The 24,690-nt window shown below is 47.8% G+C and overlaps 1 long non-coding RNA gene across 1 annotated transcript; it reads left to right on the forward strand.

The window, feature by feature from the left end:
* The first annotated feature begins 15,639 nt into the window (after window positions 1-15,639).
* LOC134553047 (uncharacterized) lies at window positions 15,640-19,609 on the forward strand. The gene is made up of 3 exons (XR_010081023.1): window positions 15,640-15,775; window positions 17,845-18,061; window positions 19,425-19,609. It is a non-coding gene; the product is annotated as an uncharacterized LOC134553047 (long non-coding RNA).
* The last annotated feature ends 5,081 nt before the right edge of the window (window positions 19,610-24,690 follow it).

A 24,690-nucleotide genomic window follows, 5' to 3' on the forward strand; every position in this document is an offset into this window, starting at 1 on the left:
ACAATGCTGGGACTGTCCTGCCTGGGAAACTCAGCTGCACCCCGGGACCACCCCAGGGTGCCCTGCCCAGCCAGGGGAAGCCTGATCCTGGATAAATATGGACGAATTTGGATAAATATGGATAAATGTGGGTAAATACGGATCTGGAGATCCCCACCCAAAGTCAATCCATGAGCTTCAGCTGCTCGTACCTGGACACGAGGGGAAACGCGCTAAAGCATCTCATCTGCACCACACAGCCATGGCAAAAAAGGAGGTAAAAAAGGGAAAAAAATCCTTTCACAGATGAGGTCTGAGCAGTTTTACCTGTCGCTGGCCAAGCAGCAGTGTCAGGACCATCTGTATTCACGCCCAGCATGGAGCAGGCTCCTCTCTGCGGCTAACACAACATCCAGGTGTTAGGCCTCAACCCCACTTCAGCTATTGTTTATTGCCATTGCACGGATTAATCCCTGCTGTCAGTCCAGCCCGCGAGATGCTCTCAGAAAGAAAGGTCTGCATAGCATCACGAGTGTCAGATCCTGCTTTGATACACTTTATCTTCCCTTATCCCTTCAAACTCACCATGACTACTCTGCCTGACATGCTAAAAATGCTTTAGAATTGGTGCATATAGGCTAAACTCTGGTTTCAGGGGAAAAAAACCCCTGCCCACCCCCACTTTTCTTCTTTTTCCCCTTTTTTTGACAGAAATCATTGTTGATCTGATAAGAAGTTTGTGGAGTATCCAGTTACAAACTGAGAATCCCCAGAGTCGGTGATTCATTAGTAGTTATCCTGGTGTTACAGGAAGTAAACAGCTTTTAGATGTGCATTTTGCATTTAATTATGTCACAGTCCACTGGCCTTCTCAAAGGTGTGTTGTTTTTCAGGGTAATACATTAAAGATAACAGATTTTACAACAACAGCTGGGAAAAACAAAAATAGGTAAGGCATGGAAGCTTTGTGAATGAAGTGGGAGATCCTTGAGACACAGAGGAGACAACTGGGTGTCGTTTGGAAGGATGTGAAACTTTATCCAGCAAAAAGGGGGCTGGCAAAGCAGCTCTACTTCTGTGCTCATATCCCAGAAAGATCCTGAATCCATTTGCTTTTGTGCTTCATCACTAAATGATTAATTGTGGTGGCTTTGTCCCATTCTCAGATTTATCAAAGCGAGCTATTCTGGATTTACACTGCAGCACGAGAGGACAGAGCTGAGCCCACTGGGGTTTCTCCCAAGGGAAGTTTCAGCTGGCTCTGGGGGTCAGACCTGCATTGCTGTGCCATTATTTAATGTGAATTATCTCTCATTTCACCCGAGTTTTCAGGGACTCAGCCACAGGCTGGATGCCAGTGCCCTGCTCCCACTGCTCCCAGGCTTCTCCTGCTGTCCTTTCCCCAGCCCAGCTGGCCCTGGCTGTCCCCCAGTGTCCCAACACCCCTGTCCCAGCACAGGGGTGGCCCTGTGGCAGTGCTGGGACCAGCACAGAGGAGGCTGGAGCCACCAGCAGCGGGCAGGGAGTGGCACCTGAGCGAGGTCACTGCACCCCACAGCCAGGGGAGCTCAGGGGCAGCCAGGGAGGGCAGGGGGTGGCAGAGATGCTCTGCAGGCACAGCCCCCCCTGGATGGCACCACCGGCACTTCCAGGATCTTCACGGGTTTCCAGAGATGCTAAAAAGAGGAGGAGAGCCCAGTTTGGACACAAAAACCGACATTCCTTTGAATGCTGTCCAGGATGTGTTTAAGTAGGGGATGACTGATCCCATTAGGCTGCTAAATCCCAGACTCAGGGGTGCAGGGAGCAGCATTCTTAAAAAGCAAGCAGTTTTATCTAAAAGGAGTTTTGCTTTTAACATGAAATTAAATGAATAGTCTAAATCATATTAAAATAAATCATAATCTGATAGGGAATAAAATTCAGAGGCTTCATTAGAGCACTTTTCCTCTGTCATACATCCTAAAATTCTGTCACCCACGTGCCAGGAAATTGTTTAGTGATTTTAAAGCACTCATGCAGCATGAAATATCTCCCTCCTTTGCCCCTGGCTTCCCTGGAGCTCTTTGTCCTCCCGCCCACTCCAGCTCTTCCCACCTCGGGCAGCAGCTCTGAACACCAGAGCGCCTCAGCCCCTCCCATCCCAGGAGGGAAATTGAGATTTCCTCCCTCATGCTGGCAGGGCACTGCCAAGATCTGAAATAAGTCAGGCCCACAGAAAGCTCCCCCACCTCTGCAGCTGCCCCCTGTGCTGCACACCAGACCTGAGTTTAGGGATTACCTGCATTTGATTTCCACTTGTTAACAGCAGTGTTTCAGTAACACACACTAAACCAATCTGTTGAACTCCTAAGCAAAGCAGTGGTTATGTTTCTAGGAAACTATGAATGAATGCATCGGAGAGCACATCGAGAAAGAAATGCAAAAGTCCTGCTGGCAATGACAAAACAAAGCTGGAGAATGGAAACTGGATGGGTTATAAACCACTGATAGCAGAACCTCAATTGATTCACTTCCACAGTTAATCTATTATATTCTTCCAGTGGAATTTGTTTTGCTTGAAAAGGACTATATGGAATCATAACCTTCATTAACTTTGAGTGATTCATATTTTTTTTGTGACCAGATGTTTAGTTACAGCTGATAAAGCATGAAAACCTGCATTCCTCACAGCTTGCTCTGATGGGTGTGGTGGGTAATGATGACAAATATTAAGGTACAGCATTGCTCTTCTCAGCTGACATGGCAGTGACTGATCTGCTTATCAGATCCAGCTGGGGACGGGAATGCCTAAAGAAGGGCAAAAATGAATGTATCTGATAGGAGCCTAATGGCTCCTGGGAGTATTTATAGCTCAGAACAGGCTGGGAAAAAAATTAAATGCAAACAAATTTGAAGAAAACCCCGACTGCCATTCTGTGGGGTAAAGAAGGCATTGTGTGGCTTTTGAGATGTGATTGTTGTCCGGAGTGGAGGTGAAGATAAAAACAGACTAGAGCTGCTCATGCTTTGCACTGAGTGCCACATCCAGCCCTTCCTGGGACACCTCCAGGGATGGAGACCCCAAACCTCCCTGGGCAGCCCCTGCCAATGCCTCAAAAGCACGAGCCAGAGCACTGGGATCAGAATTTCTCTGAAAAGCAACTTCTCAGTCTCTAACAAATGGGAAATGTAACCAAATCTTTAATAAATTAGTGAAAACGTAGAAGGAAACTTCAAGGCTTTTCTTAACTGAGCTTTTTTCCAAACAGATGAATCATTTCCAGGAATAGTAAATGTCAGTCAGATCATCCTGTGTGACACAAGGCCAGCTTTCTGCAAGGGCCTTGTCAGACGTGCAGATAAAACCAGGGCTGTGCCTGATGTGAGCCCCAGGTGCAGTTACCTGGGAAGGGACTTCATTTCCCTCCCTCCTGTCCATCCCAGGGCTCTGCCCGGCCCTCCAGGACCAAACCGAGGGACACAGTTTGGATAACGCTGTTTTTAGTGTGCCAAATCTTTGGGCAAACAAGCAGCACGTCGGGCTGAGCACAGAGCGGGCTGACAAAGGGACCCACCTGGAGGAACTGAAGGAGTTCCTCGTGTGTTTGCTCCCACCTCTCACAGTCATCACCGAGGCAGAGGCAGAACCACACATGGGCAGGCAGGGAACTGCAGGATCTGTCTGTCAGCACTCCCTGTCCCCACAGACTGCAGCTGGGACAGCCCTGCTGCTCCTCAGGGAATGTTCATTTGTGCCACAGGGGCGCAGGGGTTTGGGAACCCCACCACAGCACCCCTGACTCCAGCTGGGCTGAGAATTGCTGCAAAGGTGACTGTTTTAGTGCTGCTTAATTAGGTAATGAGGTATGGGTAAGCTTCACATGAAACATGGAGCATTTCTAGCAAGACCACTGATTGCCCACTCCCCAAATACTCAGGTACACCTTACCCCTGTGCCTTTGGGCTCTGGGTACTGCAGGTAAAGACATGAAACAAGGACATAAATAAACATTGTTGTTTTCCTTCATTGGAAATGGAAAGTGGATTTTGAGGTAAAACCCCACAGCCTCTCCATACTTAGTAAAGAAACATCTAATAACTTGCATTCTGCTCATGCAGATTGATGCCTTGCTGTTAATTGTGCCATCAGAACAGAAAGGAATTTAAGGCTGCATTTTCTGGAATATTGGCTGTGAAGAACACCAGACTGAGTGGTTTGTGTGTTAACTTCCTGCAGTGCCTCTCCCTCCCAACCTCTCAGCAAATCCTGATCCTGATCCAAGCTATGCCACTGCCTGAGCTCATCCTTTGAGGGAGGGTGAACGTGCATTTCATTGATTGGGAACAGCATTAATTGCACTTCAGGAGGATGCTCAGATGTGCCCTGACAAGGTGAATCAGAGCAGGCTCATAGTGACCTTAGGGAAAACCTGCACCCTTTGAATTTATTAACTACAGCTGAGCATTAATAAATTAATGTACAGTAAGGATGAAACACGGCAGAGGCCAAAAGATGCACACAGAAGGAAGAGCTGAGGCCAGGCTGTGTGTTAGTAGAGCCTGGCTGGTGTGAGAACAGTGGCTTGGGGCAGAGCCTGGCTGCAATCCCAGCTGCAGCCCGCAGTGACAGCAGCAGGACTGGCAGCAGCGTGTCCAGCCTGATGTGCAGCCCCGGAGCCAAGGCTGGGTGCCCACAGGGAGAGGTTTGCCCTGGCTGAGCCCCCAGCAGTGCCCTGTGGAGCTCAGGTACTGCCCTGCCCTGCCCAAAGCCCCCGAGGCCAGCAGAGAGCAGGAGCTACCCCGGGGCTGGCCAGAAGTGACAGTGCAGCCAGCCCTGCCCGAGAAATAATGGCAATTGTCAACAGTTAATAAAACTGCTTTAAGAGGTGCATTGATCTTTTCAAAGGCAATCTTGCACCTGTGAAAACTTGTCCCTGTGTCACTGGGCTGGACAAGTGGCACTGCAGTGGGATCAGCTGTTTGCACCCACAGAGTGGAAATGCAGCTGCTCCAGGGCAGGTGAGCCCAGAGCTCCTGTTTCCTGCAGTTCTTATGATTTGCAGTTCAGGATAGGACATAAAAAATAAAGTTGGTTTCCGTGGTAAGTTCTCTGCTTAATAAAAATAATGCAGATATTTGCTAGAGCCCCATTTACCTCTCCAGTACAGTGCCCTAACCCCGAGCTAGGAAAATTACACACATTCCTGTGCTCTCCTTACAAACTCCATTTCAAACTCTCAATATTTCATGGAAAGTGAAACAGTTTCAAGAGGAAGGACTGAGGACGTGGTGCTGGTTATGGTTTCAGGCAGAGGTGAGAGCTGGGGGAAGAGCTCAGAGCCCCCAGGAGGGGAGGGCACCCCTGCCCAGGGCTGAGCATCCCATGGGATGTGACCTGAGCCTGGATTCAGGAACACTCAGCCAGAGACAGCCAGGGATGGGACCCTCATCCTCTCATCTCCCCCTTCTCTGGGGACAGCCAGGGGTGGGACCCTCATCCTCTCATCTCCTCCTTCTCTGTGGGACGAGGGCAGGGTGGTTTTTCACCAAGTGATGCCTGGGTACAACAATTGCTGAAGCTGCTTCAGGTGGCACTGACCTCTCCTGTCCTTTCAGAAACCTCCACAGGGGAAACACGAGACACTCAAACCCTCTCAGAGCAGGAGGCATTTAATGAACCCAAGCACCAACTGAGAGACTCAATTTCTTTTTTGCAGCTTGCTTTTCTCCTCCCCCTGCCCAGGCTGGGCTGCAGTTCCTGTGCAGTGCTGATATGAATGACAGCCTGCAGAAGGCAGAGCAGAGGATTTCCACAACGCCCAGGCTGGCATTGTGCTGCACCTTATTATCATTCCCTAACCCTGCACATATGGTCATCTTCCATTCTTCTAACTGGTTCCAGGGCCCTGGAATTCAGCATGACCCCTGAGGGCTATTCTAATGCAATCAGTAGGAATACTATATCCAGGGCCAGGCCAAAATCAAAGGCCTGGCCAAAGCCCAGGATAAATTACAGCTGTTATAAAGAAATCACCTTTTCACCTTGGCCCTCATATTCTTTCAGTTTACAGTCATAACTCAGCAAGGCCAGCAACATTTGTCATTAATAAACCCAGTTGGATAAACAAGATGGATGGATTAACAAGTCACAAGTAAAGAAATCTGAGAAAGTGAAAAGCTTTGGACAGAGGGAGGGATAAGCTGATTTCTTTTTTCTCTCAGGTATGAGCAAAATTGACACATTTTTACATCTCTTTCTCCGTGCACTGTGTTCTCCTGCAATGTGTGCTGATGTGAGTGACAGCCCCAAGTACAGCAGGGCTGGGCAGAGGACACAGCCCGTGGGATTTGGGATTTCAGGATGCACAATCACCACATGAGCTGCCAGCCCGCTGTTACCAGACACCCCGGCTTCACTGCAGCAGGGACTTCTCCCCAATATTTATCTTTTATCCTAGCTGGACACCACTGTCTTCCTTCAAACAAAACCCTTTTGTGATCTGAAGTGAGAGGAGAGGATATCTGCCTCAAAAAGACACAGAGCCAGTTAAGTCCCTCATTTCCAAGTGAATTAAAGGAACTCCTTAGATAAAAGTAATTTCATTAAGAATGTTAAACGGAGCTGTTCCCAAATGTGCAGTCCTCCCTCTTGTGATTTTCCATTAATGAAACAAATACTCCACAGAGAGAATGGCATGCCAGAATGGGAAGGGTTAAAAAAGAACTCTGGAGACCTGTGAGAAAGAGGAAGAGCAGATTATATTCCCCAGCTCTCTTGGGAAAGCCTAGGAGGGTATGATTTTTCTTTATTAATCTCTCTCTGATTTATAGGATCTTGATTTGAAAGTTGGTAAATACCTGTTAAAAACAGGGAGAGTAAATGCTGTGAGGCACCTACAGTATATTAATAATTTATATAAAAACATATAGGAGTATATTACATTAAAAAAATTATCAGAACTGTACAGTAACAACAAATCTCAGATTAAAAATCCTCCCCAGTGGAACTCTGAGAGCCCACAGGCAGCGAGGGACAAGACAGCTCCTAAGAAAGTGATGTCCAGGTGTTCAGAGATGTTTGCATTGAAATTCAAACTGATTTCGAAGCCTGTAATCTCTCTATTTTTGTTTCTGACACAATTTGGTCTAATTAGTCCTAATTTGCCACTGGGGTAGCGCTCTCCAGGCAGGGCGGGAGGCTGGGCTGTGAATGAATATGCAAACACCCCCTTCCTTCAGAGGCTCCAAACAATATCCGGGGGAAAAATAATTTATTGGGGTTTGGAGGGGTGTTTTTTTAAACTATTTGGCCTTAAACTGTCTTCATGTGGCCATCAGCTGTTTACTCTGCAAACATCCCCACCCCGCCGGCACAATGCGGCAGCTGCGCCCGCACCTTTTGTGCTTTCCATTTAAAGCCTTTGGGTTGATAGTTCACATTAACATGGAGAGAAATATACAACTTGGGAGTTTGAAAAGCAGTTTTTACTCATAAAAACCTTTGATAGTTTAGCCATCTGGTCAGAGTGAAAGAAGCTCATAAAAGAGGCCCAAATAGGGTCAAAGGTCTCTTGCTACGTGGGTCAAGGGGGCCGAGGAGGGTTTGCTGTAGTGGACTTTACTAAAAACTTGTCAGTGAGGATCTTTGACAAATTATGGCACATTCCATGGCTTTTTGGGAAAGTATTTGATTACAGTGTGCAGGAATGTTGTTGATATTTGCAAGCTTTAAGGAAAAAAAGCCTTTAGATCAGAAGCTGTGCAGGGCCTTTCGGAACCGCGGCGTGCGCGAACACGCGCGGGGAGGATTTTTATTTCACTCTGCTTCAATTTTTTTCTTTCCTTTTTTTTCCAGTATAAAAAGATTCAGGGGAAAACAAAACAAAAACCTCTCTACTGCAGAAAGCACAAAGGCTCTGACCTTTGATTCAGGTCATTTATTCTTTTAAATGGTCACAAATTATAAACCATCCAATTACTTTTTTTTTTTTTTTTCCCTTCCAACCTTTGGTAAGTGACAAAGCAATAAACAAAACCGGGGGAAAGAAAGTTAAAGATCTCCCTTATTTTTCTGGTTTGTTCTTATCAACCTAAGTTAATTACACTGCTTCTATTTAGAAGAGGTTGTTATGAAAAGTAACAGGATTTGAGCAGACTGAAAGCAATTTTCTTGTAAAGGCTCAGAAGAAAGCAGAGGAAATAACACTTTTATGAGGTGTTTCATGGCACAGCATTATAATAAGTCATAGTACAGTAGTCATGGCTTAAGGGACAAGGCTAAATCACTAAAACCCACAGAAATTGTTGGTTTGGAAGTTTTGGGTTGTTCTTTCATCCTGAGGGAGGGGGGAAAGCAGCAGAGAAATGAATCAGTTAGGACTATGTGCTAAAATACACAATACTAACACTAACTAACATAATGCTAACTAACATTCCTTAGCAGAATTCCACCTATTTCAGCCTAATCCAGCTTCCAGTCGTGCACACCACGGACTGTGGCCTCAGAAAACTGGATGTATATTCATTTCACTTGGAGCAGAACCTGCATGGCATTTTCTGAGGAATAACCTCAGCCAGGGCAGGGGCAAAATTAGGATTATTGCTTCTTATTAAAACGGGGCTGGCTGGGCTGGAATTTGGAAAGCGTTTTGCAGGTTCTTGACTGAAAGGTATTTTGTTGTTTTTAGGGTGCACGGGGCAGTTCAGAGCTCCGGGGAGCGTGGAGGGGTTGGGTGTTGCAAAAGTTGTTTTTTGTGTGCTGCACACAAAGCAGGGCTGTGCTGCACCACCCTCCTGGGGACAGCTGCAATCAGACTCTGACCTGAAAACAGCGAGACACCAGAAGTGCAAAACAGAAATGCAGGATTACACCAAGGCAAATAAAGATATGCATCAGTCACTTGTCACCTGACTGTTTTTTAACAAACATAAATCAGCTTTAATAAGTTGGATTAGTCGTTAGGTTTTCTTTTAAGGGAACTCTGATTTCTGTACCTACTGCTGACCCTGAAATGTCGGTGTGTCATACAAACACACCAATTTATCTGACTTCTGCATATCCATATATCTTCCACCTCCTGGCTGGAATTTATTTTACATGGAGGTTCTCAGGGGATGTAAATCAGTAAAGCCCCATTGATTGCAGCAGATCCTGGCTGCTGGGGCAGGCTGATGCAGCCACAGAGGTTCTGGCCTAGGCTGTTTATACTGCCTCTAAATAAATAAATAAGAAGCATTGAGAGGTCATTGTGTTTGGAGTGCAGCTCTGCTCCCAAGCAGGTTACAGTGGGACAGTTAAACAGAAACCTGGCCTCGTTAACTACCCCTGAACAGATTTATAATGAGGAACCTTGTCCATTACTCATAATGATCACTGAGGAGGCCACTGGCTTTTGGAAATTAGGAAAGGAATAAAAAAAAAGGGTGGGAGGGCAAAGCCCCAAACTGCTGAGGGTGTGGAATGGTCCTGGCCTGTGGCACAGAACCAAAATAATCCTCCCACAGCAGGGAAAAATTGGGCTCTGAGGACAGGCTTTGATTGACAAGCACGGTGATGCCTCATCCTGCTCCAGGAAAGGAAAACTTGTCCTGGGAAGGAAAAGCCTGTCCTGGGAAGGAAAAGCTTGTCCTGGGAAGTAAAACCCTGTCCTGGGAAGGAAAAGCCTGTCCTGGGAAGGAAAAGCTTGTCCTGGGAAGGAAAAGCCTGTCCTGGGAAGGAAAAGCTTTTCCTGGAGACCTGCTGGGAGCCACAGGCTGGAGAGGACATTGCCTGTCCTCATGCTGGTGGGTGTTTGCTGAACTCCTGTACTGAGTTGCACTGGGAAGAAATTCCCTTTCCTAAACCTAGAGAGGGTAACCAGTAAATGCTCTTATTCATCTCTCTAATCCCTAAATCCTACTAAACTATTTGCCTCAGTAATGTCCCACTGCAGTAAATTCCACGGGTTAATCATACACCAAACACAAGATTATTTGCCTGTATCCATTTTTGCTGATTTATAAAAGGATTTTTAGATCCCTCTGCTATTTAGCTTTAATCATCAGACTCGTGGGGATGCTCCCTGTGTTCTCCAGGACCTCATGGCCAAACCTCCAGGCACAAGCACCAGGACAAGGCAGATGTGCTGTGATTTCTCCCAGGACAAAAGTTGGTTTCTGTCCCTGAAATTCCTTCGAGATCCATTCAGTTAATGTGGGACATCAGTTGCCCTTTGATGACAGAGCCCGTGGAGCCTGTATGTGCCAGCAGCTGCTCTTTAATTATGACATTACCCCAGGACCTGTGGGGACAAGCAGTTGCAGAGCATATGTGGGTCAGTAGCTGATGAAGCTGAAATTTATCATCGGAATGATGCCCAAGTGCCTTGCAAAGCAGGAGGATGATTGAGTATGAAGGTAGCACTAAGCAAGGTTTAAAGATTAAGCTCGGAGGAGAGGTATTTAAACTCAGATAATGATGTGAAAGCAATGGACAGTACTGCTGGTAAGATGTTAAAGGTTAGAAATACAAGGTTTTACAATGGAGAGGCACCTCTTGGCTCAGGAAAGGCTCTCTGCAGTCAGCAAGAGACCAAAGCAACTCCCAGTCACACTGGCTTAAATCACAGAGTTATTCCCAGTCACTCCTGCGTGAGGGAAGCTGAACTGGGCATTTTCCCTTGCTCCCACCTTCAGTCCGTTCTGTCCCATGGACACGTGCAGATCCCATCCTGTGACACGGGCACGGGGATAAAGCAGCACTGCCTGGGTGTGCAGACAAACCCCGTGTCTGCAGCCAGGACACTGAAATGTTCAGCAGGAGAGAGGGGCTCTGCTCCCAGGACACGCCAGGGAATGAATGGGGTTCACTCACCAGGCTCCTCCCTTGGGAGAGCCCCCGTGCCCAGGTCTGAGCTCCACCAGGGCAAAGCTTTTCCCTCCCACAGCCTGCCCCGAGCACACGCTGCGGGTCTCTGTTTGAGGCTACCATTTCCTACGAGGAAAAAAACAAAAAAACCCATCCCAAATCTTAACCCAACAGGCTGAGAGGTGAAACCAGGCTGCCAGGTGGGCTCCCTGGGTTTGTCACCTCTGACAGCCTCATTTTCACATGACAGCTCAGGCTGAGAGACCTCTCTGATAAACACAACAGCAAACACACAACAAGAAGTGAGTGAGGTTTGACCCACTTGAAATATTTCCTCCTAAGAACAGTTTGATACAAACAATATTCCTGAATATCTGCACCGTGGAACAGCTGACTGTTTGACACGAGCAGTCCCATGAGCAATGATTTTATTTTTTTTAACAAACTCTTAACTCATCTGTTGCTCAGTTATCGATGGCTTTGTACTTCACCTGGTGGTTAACATTGGGCACCTCCTTAAAAGTCCTTGATATTCATAAAATTGCCCAGACTGTAACCTGAGAGTCGGGACTGTTTAGGTGCTATTACCACCCAATTTACACTTCTTGGTTTGTTCTGTTGCCTTTTGAATCAGGATTTTAGATTATCACCTTTCCAGCACAATAAACAAAGCCTGGGTCTTGTGGTGAACTTATCAATCTCCATTAATGATATCAGCCATGTGGTGAAATCATCTATTCTGCCATCTCTGCAATATTGCTTGGCTTCAGGTTTGGCTCTCTCAATCCGATTTGTAGATACTTATTCTTGCACTCCTGACCTCCTGATTGGATTATTGGAATTCTTTGCTGACAGCTCTTCCTGATAAGGCCTGCACAGGATTCAATTAATCCAAATGCAGGGGTGAAGAAATTCTGTTCAACAACTGTTGTGCTGCCGTGGTGTGGATAACCCTTGTGCAGCTGTGCTGAGCAGCAGCAGAGGAGCCCAGACTGCACCAGGAGCAGCAAAAATCTCACTCTGCCCACGCCCAGCCCCTTCACCCACCTCCCCTGGACCCACAGCAGCATGTGCCTGTTTGGGTGCTTTTAATTTCTTTATCGATTGAGCTCCCACTTACTATGCCCTAATGGAATATTTTCATCCTCAGTATCACTCAGTGATTAAGGTGTGGAGTTCCCTCCTTCCTCCTGAGTGTGGCACTCAGCTCTGGAGCCTGCAGAGTTGAGTTTCCACAAGAGCAGACCCTGAGGAGCACCACGATTTCCCACCCTCGCTGTGGGCAGCTGAGGGTACCGTGGCCTTTGCTCTGCTCGTGTTTTTGGGGGAGGGAAGGAGGAGAAATACCCCAGGAAATAAAAAATAAAAAAAGCTACAGGCTCTTCCAGTAGGTCTATGCAGAATGATGGAATCGTTGAGGTTGGAAAAGCTCCCCGAGCCCATCCAGTCCCAGCTGTGCCCTGTCCCCACCCTGTCCCCAGAGCACTGAGTGCCACCCGCAGCCCAGCCTGGGACACCTCCAGGGACGGGCACTCCAAACCTCCCAGCCCCTGCCAAGGCCTGAGCACCCTTTCCATGAAGGGTTTAAATTATTTTTTAAATCGAAAATAACAAAGCAAGACTCCAGTGAGTATTTTTGAGGTTTTCCCAGTGAACTCGTGGGAGAGCAGGAGCTGATTAGAGCAGCCTGGAGCGCAGCACCGCTGCAGTCAGGGGGGCTGCACAGACCCTGCCACGAGACCAAAACTTGCAGCACAGGCTTTGCCTCTTGCTCCCAAGGTAACCCTCCCTCCCAGGTTTGAGGGCAGCATTTCTTTGGGCCTTCACCTTTAAATGAAAGAGAAGAGTCCGGGTGACTCCTGCCTTTGCACAGAACGTGACAGATTTCCCTGGGATGGCACCTGAAGGTCGATGCTTGTGTGGATCTCTCCCAAACCATGCTGAAAGTTCTTTTTGGTTTTCCTTATCATTCTGAAAAGATCTTCCATCATTATTTTTAATATGAGCTGTTACAACAGCAACAGGGATGACACTTAGATATCGCAATTTCAACCTTTTAAAGTATCTGACTTCATTGACAGACACCAGAAAGCCAGAAAGAGAATTGCTGCTCTTTTTGCACAGAACATTGATAATATTTATCAGTCAAAACATTAACTGGCTAAAAAAAGATATGGCTTTTAACTGATATAAACCAGGTTTAGACCTCCTTGGATGTGTTTTCAGGACACAGAGGGGTGCAGAACCTGGCAAGCCAAAGTGCTGCTTCCATTTGTGAGACAAAAGGAGAAGCTGGAGGTTATCCACGTATCCACACATCCTGCTCACACACAACCTGTGCAAGTATTTTTAAAATTCCAGAGCCCCCAGTGAGTGTGGGAGGGATGAGGGGACCCTCATGAATCTTCCCAGTAAATCCTGGGGCTTATTGAATATTTATCACAACCTAGCAGCTGCTTTGCCAAGGGTCTGTGGATGACAGATAACTTCTGAGAACGAGGAGGGGCTGATGAAGCTCTCATGAGGAGTTTGCTCAGGAGCAGTGTCTGGCACGGAGCTCAGGTGATATTTAAAAAACCCAATATTTCAGTGCAAATCACAGCTGGGTGTGCCTCAGACCATGCAAAGCACCTTGTGCCAGCTGAGGGGAGCAGAGCCCAGAGCACTGAGCCAGGGGTTCAGCCCTGCCGTGGAGGGGACCTCTGGAGATGGCCCAGGGCAAGCCCCTGCCCAGGCAGGTGACACAGGTGACACAGCCAGCTGGGTTTGTTTCCAGAGGGCAGGAACAAGGCTGGATGTGCCAACACCCACTAAAGCACTCTCCTACCGTGCCCTCATTTTCTCCAAGTAAGATGTTCCCAGGCAGTGGATTATAAATGCCACGCTTCATTACATTTCCAACAATAAAAATGAATGACCCATCTCGGCGAGTGTCATATTTCTGGAAGGGAGGATAACCTGTGTGGTTAGGAACATGTCCTAAATCTATCTGCTCCATTAACCTTTGGAAGCTGGAGCAGCTCGAGGTTTGAGAAGCAATTAATATCTCACAGGCAGCAGCATTCTCGAATGGGTGAGCCAGGATTTGTTACACCTGAGCAGAAAGGAATAGCTCAGCAAGCTCTCACAAAGCAAAAAAAGCCCATCTGAAAGTGCAGTGAGAGGTCATAAAAATCGTGGATTACTTTAGTTAGTCATTTGTAACAGGTAAATGCAGGAGTGCAACTTCCTGCAGTGGGGGGAAAGGTCTGTATGATTTTTCCAGGGTTATGAATACATAAATAACAATGGTCACTTAAGAAGGACAGAAGATTTGGGATTAACCTTTCTACACATTTCTAAGTAACCTGGTGACCCAGCCAAGGATTTTTGTCTTGTTTGCTCTCCACATCAATCATATCTATAGGAGATGTAAACATTTCACCATCCAGCTCAAAATGAAAACTAGAAAATAATCACTCGACCTTTACAATTAGTTGTTTACGCTCAAGCTGCCTTCGGGTCAATGCGTTGCTACAGGAGCTCTTGTGTAAGAAATGAGCACTTCTAGCTCTGGCACGGATTTCTCCCAGTTCAGGCCCCAGTCCAGCAGGTTTGCAGTGACCCTCCCCACTCCAGGGACACAAAATCCTCTCCCCACCACTGCAGGATGGATTTAGGTGTCGTGTGTCAAGGTGGGTGCGTTCCCCAGCAGGTGACACCCCCTCCATGGGCATCCCCACCAGCCTGGGGCTGGGCACGGGGTCATCAACAGCACCTCTGAAACCCAGAAATGTAAAACTGGAGATGTTCCACTGCCAGGGAATGCTTTTATTTAAACTGTCCAGCACACAAGTGTGCCTGGGGAGGAGGAGGAGGAGGAGGAAGGAGGAGGAAGGAGGAGGAGAGGAGGAAGGAGGAGGAAGGAGGAGGAGGAGGAGGAGGAAGGAGGAGGAAGGAGGAGGAAGGAGGAGGAGGAAGGAGAAGGAAGGAGGAGGAGGAAGGAGGAGGAGGAAGGAGGAGGAGGAAGGAGGAGGAAGGAGGAGGAGGAAGGAGGAGGAGGAAGGAGGAGGAGAAAGGAGGAGGAGGAAGGAGGAGGAGGAAGGAGGAGGAGGAAGGAGGAGGAGGAAGGAGGAGGAGGAGGAAGGAGGAGGAGGAAGGAGGAGGAGGAAGGAGGAGGAGGAAGGAGGAGGAGGAAGGAGGAGGAGGAAGGAGGAGGAGGAAGGAGGAGGAGGAGGAGGAAGGAGGAGGAGGAAGGAGGAGGAGGAAGGAGGAGGAGGAGGAGGAAGGAGGAGGAGGAAGGAGGAGGAGGGAGGAGGAGTAGGAAGAAGGAGGAGGAGGAAGGAGGAGGAAAGAGGAGGAAGGAGGAGGAAGGAGGAGGAGGAAGGAGGAGGAGGAAGGAGGAGGAGGAAGGAGGAGGAGGAGGAAGGAGGAGGAGGAAGGAGGAGGAGGAAGGAGGAGGAGGAGGAGGAAGGAGGAGGAGGAAGGAGGAGGAGGAAGGAGGAGGAGGAGGAGGAAGGAGGAGGAGGAAGGAGGAGGAGGAAGGAGGAGGAGGAAGGAGGAGGAGGAGGAAGGAGGAGGAGGAAGGAGGAGGAGGAAGGAGGAGGAGGAGGAGGAAGGAGGAGGAGGAAGGAGGAGGAGGGAGGAGGAGTAGGAAGAAGGAGGAGGAGGAAGGAGGAGGAAAGAGGAGGAAGGAGGAGGAAGGAGGAGGAGGAAGGCGGAGGAAGGAAGGAGAAGGAAGGAGGAGAAAGGAAGGAGGAGAAAGGAAGGAGGAGAAAGGAAGGAGGAGGAAGGAGGAGGAGGAAGGAGGAGGAAAGAGGAGGAGGAAGGAGGAGGAGGAAGGAGGAGGAAGGAGGAGGAGGAAGGAGGAGGAGGAAGGAGGAGACTCAGGCTCTGTTCCTCCCTGCCAGCATTCAGAGCTCACAGATATCCCACAGATCTTTCCCATGAGAGATTCCAGCACAGAAACACCACGGTGTGTCCAAAGGGGTCAGTCAGACCTAACCCTGCACGCCATGAAGGCAACACCAACCTCTGCTGGCACTGGGACGGGCCTTTGTGGAGTGGCACCTATCGAGTAAGAGCTAATTAAAGTGTCTCAGCTCAGACACTGCCTCACCCGCCAGGGTTTTGCTCATGGTCGCTCTGTAAACACAGCTATTATTTATAAATTGTGACTCAGATAGAGGGGCACAAAAAGCTCTGCACTGGTGCTTTACAGGAGCCTTCCTCTAGTAAATAACCAGTGAGCAACGTTTGTTGATCTGAGAAGAAAATTGACTCCAGACCAATGGCTCCATCCTAATGACAAAGAGCACATTAATCTCTTAATGACATGTCAGGCTTCCTTTGCAGTAATTCTGCTTTTTCCACGAGCTTTTCAAGGGATTCTCTCTGGGTTCAGCTTGTTCTGGGTTTGTGCCTTTCCAAGGTAGGCACTGAACCCCAGTGCTCCACAAGTTTCCCTCCTGTTAAACCACACTGTGAGCTTTATCAGGACACTGCTCCAGGCTGGGGAGGAAAATCTACCCAAAAACTGCACTGGGATGGCACCACAGAAATGCAGAAATTCTGCTTTATGAAATTCATCAAAGGGTGGCCACAGCATCTAAAAAAGCATCAAACACCAAATCGTGCCTTTAATTTGTGCAGGCACTGCCCATGAATACATCAGGAAATAAGTTCATCAAAACCCAATTACCCAATCAGCGGTGCCACCACTGCTGCCTGCAGTAAATGCACATCCAAATTCAAAGTGATCTGTGTGGAGCCTCCAGAAATTTAAATTCACAGTTTGCAGGTGCATGATTTCACAGTGTAAAGACATTTGCAGTGTTTAACTGATTCAGTTTTGATTAAAATACTCAAATATCACCTACAGGTATCAGTTTGGCACCCGTGGAATAGCACTGCTGAGCCTGAGCGCCCCTCAAGAGTTCTGTTTCTATTTGGAGAGGAGAAACAAATAGACATAAATAGATATAAATAAGATTACTTGTTATTCTGTAAAGGTTGGCTGAGCACTGGCATCAGAGATACTCTCAGATTTCTTCCTCCCAACCCCAAAAGCTTTATTTAAAGCAGCCTCTGAGCTCTTTGCAATCTTTAGTGGCTTTTAGCCACATTCTGGAAGAGCCAAAGGAGCCACAGCTCCTGCTCGGGGAGGAGGCTGAGGCTCACCAAGGTGCCCAAGGTCAAACAGGAACCTGCATCCAAGATTTTTACTTCATGACTTATAAATGTAAATAAAATTGGTAAATCTTGAGACAATTCCTGCTTTCCCCATCCCACTGAGCAGTGCTGAGGCAAACTCCAGACTCCCTCTGTCCCCTGGTATCTGACAGCCAAGGAAAGGTGCAGAGAAATTGAAATGATTTCTTATCTTGGAGAGGGGTAAATGTGGCAGGGAATGTGTTGCTGCTTCCCTTCCCCAAGGAGCCCGTGTCCCTCCCGCTGCTCACACGGTGACATTATTTGTCTCTTTGTTCTAATAAAGAACTTCCCACCACACCTTTCTCTCATCCCTCCAGCCAGGGGAAAAGTGCAAGGATTGGCAGCACAGAAAATCAGCAGAGCCTTTAGGGTGACACAACACGGACATTTAGGAGTCACATTCAACTCCAAGGAGAAAACAGTTTCAATCCAGTCCCTGAGATCCCACAGGAATTCTTTATCCCGGGCGCATTTCAGGGAGAGCAGTGAGGTGGAGCACACAGGCTAATGAGCTAAAACTCATCCCAGAGGGGGAAACACCCAATCCTGCTTTGAGAGACCCGGGCTGGGTTCCTGGTTAACGCAGCAGATCTTTTATTAATGTCCAGAGAGCAGCTGAAGTGGGGCAATAATTGGCAAGGACTGACCTTGGGCTACTCTGAACAAACCAGCTCCAAGGGAAACTTGTGCTTTCATGGAGCACCTCTCCCTGCTCACATCCCTCTGTCCCACGCACAGTTTGTTTTCATGGGGGAAAACTATACTGTGAAAGGATTTGAGGTTTTGATATTATTGTTTATCTCTAAAAACAAACTTTCGGGTTTTGGGTTTTTTTTCCTCCCCAGAATATACACATTGCCAGGAGTTCCCACAAGTTAAATGACAGAATTGTCTTCAAATGGCCACAGCACCAAAGCCTCCTGCTAATGAGTTGCAGATCTGCACCGTAATTGAACATCCAGATTGCCACTCACAAAAGAGGGATGTGGTCAACAAGAACAAATAACACTAGAGAGCCAAAAAATTAACAATTCAGAAGAAATTTGCCGAGCGGAGAGTACAGTAAGTGCCATAAATATCGGCCTAATTGCCGAAGACACGACTCGTGCAAAGACCAATCAATGCGGGCAGCATTTCCCTCTTTGTCTGATCCAGTATCGGCTCTGATGAGCAATATTTCCAATATCTGGGAAATATTCACCAGGCTTTTCCACGCTCCTCTCCCCTCTGGACAGGCAAAGCGCTCGGGGAGGGTTTTTCCCTTCCCTCCTCGCCAGCCCGGACACGCCAACAAAGGGGACAAGGAGCAAAGTGACAGGAATGACAGCCGGGAGGTGGCCCCGGTGCGTCCCACGGTGACAGCCCCGTCCCGCTGCGGTCCATAATGCCGCAGCACCGCCGTGCCAGCGCACACGCTGCGGGGCTAATTAAAACAATTACAAAGACAAAGACGCTATCAATAGCATTCCGAGCGGCAAACAAAGAGATAAAGTAGTGAAGATTTAAATCATCAATGGTTGATCTCTCCGGGAGAGTTTTGATGTGGGGACCGCTGTCCCCAAGTGTCTCTCCCCTCTCGAATCAGGGAGCTGAGTTCATTTTAGGTTATTTCATCACAAAAGGTGTGGGAATGGGCCTCTAAAATAGTTTCAAAAAACTGCGGTGAAGTAAGGGGTTGCTGTGTGGAAGTTTCTGTCTTGTAAACTCGGGGTAGTTTTGTGTTGGGATTTACAAGTTGATTTGTTTAGAGCTCACTAAAGAGATTACAGCTTTTATGCATAACCCCCAGCTCTTCTCTACCAGCGATCACGGGCATAAACCAGAAATGCCTCGGTTTTAATTCCAGGTTTTCACCGGCAGCGAGGATAAACATATATCATGGAGGGAATCAATAGGAGGAGAATAGAGGGCTGCATAAATTAGGCAAGTCTCTCAGATTCTGTTAAAGATTTCCCCCCAAGTTTTGATAAAGACAGTTCCACAGAGTAGTCTATATATAGAAAAATGGTCAGCAAGCCTGCAGTGTTTGCGAGGCAGGCTGGGGTAAGACTTTAGGCAAACACGCTTACCTTGAGGGAGGAGTGTAAACACTGACAGTTGTTTTTCTCATACACCGAATTAAAGGCAGCTTCTCCGAAGGGGCTGTTCCATTCCCCACCATCCATGTGCACAAAATGTCACTTTACAGAACCCCACTTCCCAACAAAAAGCTTTCTGGAAGCCTTTGTTGTACTGGTTTAGTTATCTCCGGGCCAGTTTACCCAAGGCTTACTCCGAACTATAGAGCAACTATGGGCAAAAATATGTGAGTTTACAGGGGATTTTCATTTGCTAAATTAATCAGAGTAAAGCAAAGAGCAGGGCTGGGTGTGGCAGCTCTGTAAACGAATTCTGACTTCCACTCAGATGTTCTTTTAATCAACAGGATAAAGAGCCAAAAACTCCATTTGGCCAAGGAGCAACCTGGAGGGGCAATGGCAGCTTTTTCTGATTGTTTCCTCTGACAAAAGTGAGCAGGGATGCAAGAGTGAGAGATCAGCACCTGAAATAAATCAGTAAATAAACTGTTAACATGAAATATTATAAGCATGGATCCTTTTTTTTTCAGAACTGTCCCTTCAAAATATCTTCAATAAACTTGGAATTAAAAGCTCCGTTCAAGTGTCATAAATGTGCAGTTTCCCACCAAACCACTCCTGCAACTCTTATTAGGAAAACACAAACTCTCTGCCCATATTTGAGAAATTAAGGACTCAGGAGGGTAAAAGAGGAGCTCTGTATTTAGTGGGTTCTAACAGCTCTGCAAACAGCCTCAGAAAAACACGATTCTTTGTGAAAGAAGATGGAAAATCTGATTTTCCCTGCAGGGTCCATTTGAGAACATGTTTATTTGTGCAATTCTTTGCTGATGCTGATGGATGCCCATAACAGGGAGGAGAGGACAGAATGCAGTTTTATGGCTTATTAAACATATTTTATATGGGGAAGATTATTGGGTTCATAGCCTCAGAATGCCAAAATGCAGTGGAAGAAAAACCCCCCTGAATCAGACTCTCACAATTTATTTGGAAAGAACTGAATGACAGGAAAGAAGTAATTGATGTTATGAACACGTCCTAAACATCGTATGACATTGTGAAGAGGTTTCAGGAAATGATTGTTGTTATTGTTCTTTCATTGCAAAAGCTCCATGAAACCTCTGATTTCTGCTGAGAGATTTCATGCTAATTTTGTAGTTTCTTCTACATGAGCAGGATCTGAAAAACCTGAGGATTTCATAAATGAAAGCCTCCCAAACATCAGAAGGATTAGGCTGACACTAAACATTTAACTGCTCTGCCAAACAGAAAGAACACATTACTCCCAACACAGAAACAAGCAAATGATGAATTCATTTAAACCCTCCAAAGTTTTCTCAGTGAGCTGAGCCTAATTTGTTATCTGAGTCCAACCCCCAGCAAAAGTGGCACTGGGAGGATTTTCCAGCAGCTCCTGGCAGATGAGCAGCAGGGTGGGCACAGGGCTGGTCAGAGGGGCAGGGTGGTGGCCCAGGGCTGGTCAGAGGTGTGGAATGGTGGCCCAGGGCTGGTCAGAGGTGTGGGATGGTGGCACAGGGCTGGTCAGAGGGGCAGCAGGTGGCACAGGGCTGGTCAGAGGGGCAGGGTGGTGGCCCAGGGCTGGTCAGAGGGGCAGGGTGGGCACAGGGCTGGTCAGAGGGGCAGGGTGGTGGCCCAGGGCTGGTCAGAGGGGCAGGGTGGTGGCACAGGGCTGGTCAGAGGGGCAGGATGGTGGCACAGGGCTGGTCAGAGGGGCAGGGTGGTGGCACAGGGCTGGTCAGAGGGGCAGGATGGTGGCACAGGGCTGGTCAGAGGTGTGGGATGGTGGCACAGGGCTGGTCAGAGGGGCAGGGTGGTGGCCCAGGGCTGGTCCCTGGGCTGGGGCTGGCAGCAGCAGCAGAATTCAGCCATTCCCAGCTCGTTCTCTGCCTCAGGCATCCCAGGAGGGACAGCAGACACTGCCTTTCCCCTCCTCGGTGGTTCTGAAGGTGCCTCAGAGTCCCCAGAGGGTTTAAAATTCTCCTGGGGGTTCTGGAGCTGCCCCCATGAGCACCCCCGGCCCCCTTCCAGCCCTGCTCCCACACCAGGCAATTCCAGAACTCTGTGTAGGGCTGATGCAGGGACAGCTTCTCACTGCTGTTCCTCAGAGCAAGGAGGGTTCAGCAGGGCCTGCCTTGGAGAATTTCAAAACTCAGAGCACCCCCAGCAGAATTTCTGGCAGGAATGTACCCAAAGTTGCCAAATAATAGAGGAACTAAAGCTGCTGTATTTTGACAATTGTAATTGATATAAGATTTAAAAATCCCTAAAAAATAATTCCTTCTGCTTTTAATAATAGCTGCAGTTAGAGACTTTTTCCACTTAATCAACCTGCTTAAAATTCTTGCCTCCAGGAGGAAAGAATCTCAATCACAGGGAGACAAACATTCATTAAGCCTTGTACAATAAACCTGCTCTGCAGCTGAAGTGCTATTAATATCATTTTACAGAAAGAGGAAATGGAAGAATAGTGAGATGGGAGTAACTTGCTCGGGGTCACAAAAAGGTTCATGGAACCATGGTCGAGTAGTAAACCTTGACTCAGAGCTCTCCCCTGCCCCAGAGCCTGCACCCCCTCCCTGCCCGTGCTCTCCACACTCTGCTGTTTACCATCCATTACTTGTTTTATTTTAAAGCCATAAATTTTATAAGAGGTGGATACGTTGTTTTCTTGAAGATCTAAACGTTTAACAGCGACGCCTGAACGTTTCACTCCACGACACGAAAGCAATTCTTTTCATCCTCCCTTATATTCCTAATTAATGAGCACTGTTAAAGGGGTGTGCAGTTCCCCCTCACTGCTCAGAGGCTCCCTCCCAGCCGAGAGAACTCGCAGGGATTTGGCAGCAGCAGCTTTTCCTGCCCAGATAAACGGGATGTGATCCTCAGCAGGTGAGAGGGGACAAACCTGAGCTGGGGGTGATGGCTCGTGTGTCACCTCAGCTGCTGCCTGGGTTCTCCTGGTGGGAATGTGCTCTTGCAGGAGCCATCAGTTAAAATTATTTTACTGCCAAGGAAGTAAAATGCAGAACAGAACCCAGTGACGCTGTGGTAGAATTATAAAGAAAAAAAGTTTCTGTGAGAGAGGATGGAGGAGCTGGTAGAAAATAAATAAATAAATAAATAAATAAATAATAATAAAAATATATATAAAAATCGCAGACCTACAGATGTGATGGGTTTTGTCACAGACCTGTACTTCAGAGAAGTATGCTTTAATGTGAATTTATACACTGATTTTATTCCTGTGAGTAAGATTTAGATATGGAGTTGTTCCTACTGCTGGTGAAAGCTGGAAGAACATCGGCGCTGGGCAGAAGAGGAGTGAAACCCCCTGACATCCTGGGATGGGATAACCCTGCAGGAAGGTGCCCAGCCCTCCCGGGAGCAGGCAGAGCCCGGCTCCAGCCCGGCTCCAGCCTGGCTCCAGCCCGGCTCCATCCCAGCCCTATCCCAGCTCCATCCCAGCTCCATCCCAGCTCCATCCCAGCTCCATCCCAGCTCCATCCCGGCTCCATCCCAGCTCCATCCCAGCTCCATCCCGGCTCCATCCCAGCTCCATCCCAGCTCCATCCCGGCTCCATCCCAGCTCCATCCCGGCTCCATCCCAGCTCCATCCCGGCTCCATCCCAGCTCCATCCCGGCTCCATCCCGGCTCCATCCCAGCTCCATCCCGGCTCCATCCCAGCTCCATCCCAGCCCTATCCCGGCTCCATCCCAGCCCTATCCCGGCTCCATCCCAGCCCTATCCCAGCCCTATCCTGGCTCCATCCCGGCTCCATCCTGGCTCCATCCCAGCTCCATCCCAGCTCCATTCCAGCCCTATCCCAGCTCCATCCCAGCTCCATCCCAGCCCTATCCCAGCTCCATCCCAGCTCCATCCCAGCTCCATCCCAGCTCCATCCCAGCTCTATCCCAGCCCTATCCCAGCTCCATCCCAGCTCCATCCCTGCTGTATCCCAGCTCCATCCCAGCTCCTGCCGCTCTCCTTCTCTCCGGGCCCTTCCCATAGCCGGGGCTCCGCACGAGGAAATGGAAGCCAAAGGGACTTTTAGCCGAGTTAATTAATGCCTGTAAGAGCAGCCAATTGACATCAGCACCTTGTCTGTCAGTGCCCGGAGGAGGGCGAGATGTGTTAGAAATAACAGCGCGTTTCCTGCTCCGGCAGCGCCCGCGGCCCGGCCGGGCACGCAGTGACATCTTAAGGCTGCTCCAGAAATGGCTCTGCGGGGCCGCGGCGGGAGGGACACCGGCACCGGGCCGCTCCTGCCCGGGAGCTCAGCCGAGAACACCCGGGCACCGCTCGGAACCGGGCCGGCACCCAGGGACCGGGCAAAACACGCAGCTTACAAAGGAAGGTCAACTTGGTTTAAAATAACAAAATATAATGCAACGATATAAGAAAAAATAAACAATAAATCGATAATTAATGCATAATATACATAATACAATATATAATATATAATATATAATATATAATATATAATATATAATATATAATATATAATATATAATATATAATATATAATATATAATATATAATATATAATATATAATATATAATATATAATATATAATATATAATATATAATATATAATATATAATATATAATATAAAATATAAAATATAAATATATAATATAATATATAGTATATAGTATATAGTATATAGTATATAGTATAATATTTATATATGTAAATATATTATATTATATTTAAATATATTATATTATACTATATGATATATGATATATGATATATGATATATCGTATATTGTATATTGTATATTATATAATAATTATATATAATAAAATATAACCTGCCCCTACTATTAACAGTTTTTCCACTTGTAAAGTGAGCAGCAGTGTCTCTAAACAGCGAGTGAAAGAAGGGCGGGTCTGAGACATCTCCTGTCTTCCCAGGGAGCGTTTGCAGCTCCAGGCTGCCCCGTTTGTTTAACTTCGCTGTGGCTCAGTGCAGAGGGAGAAACTTCCCCAGGGTGACTCAAAGCTGCCAGGGCTGTGACTCAGCCCGGAGAAAACTGCTTCCCTGTGCTGGCAGCGAGCAGGCAGGACGCCAGCAGCCTCCTCCTTTGTGACTGTCCCCATCACTCTGCACCGCAAGGTTATAAAAGGAGTTTTCAAACAAAATTGTTTTCCAAAGATTATTCCTTTTACCTTCGATTTGCACGCCACTGAAAGAGCATTAGGTGCTTTATAAATAGAACAAGGCCACTTTTATCACCCTGAAGTGATAATCCTGCAAGTTTCCCACCCACAGGACTCTCTGGTATCAGCCAGGGTGGATTTTTGGTGGGAGGTTCTGTCCCAGAGCAGGGACATTCACCCAGGGAGCTCCAAACGCTGCTGCTGCTCTCTCCTGGGGCTCTGAGGACTTGGCCCCATCAGCCTGGCTGGCAGAGCCGTGAGCACCCAGAATAACAGAATTTTCTTTAGGAAGGAGGATCAGAGCAGCAGCAGGGCAGCCAAAAGCTGCAGACACCACAGAGATACCAAAGCAGGGAGCAGAGGTTCTCACACAGCATCTGCTCAGAGCCTGGCGTGGCCAGCACCGGAGGAGGCACCTGGGGTGGT

This window comes from Prinia subflava, chromosome 8 (genome assembly GCF_021018805.1).
Source record: "Prinia subflava isolate CZ2003 ecotype Zambia chromosome 8, Cam_Psub_1.2, whole genome shotgun sequence".
Taxonomy (NCBI): Eukaryota; Metazoa; Chordata; class Aves; order Passeriformes; family Cisticolidae; genus Prinia; species Prinia subflava.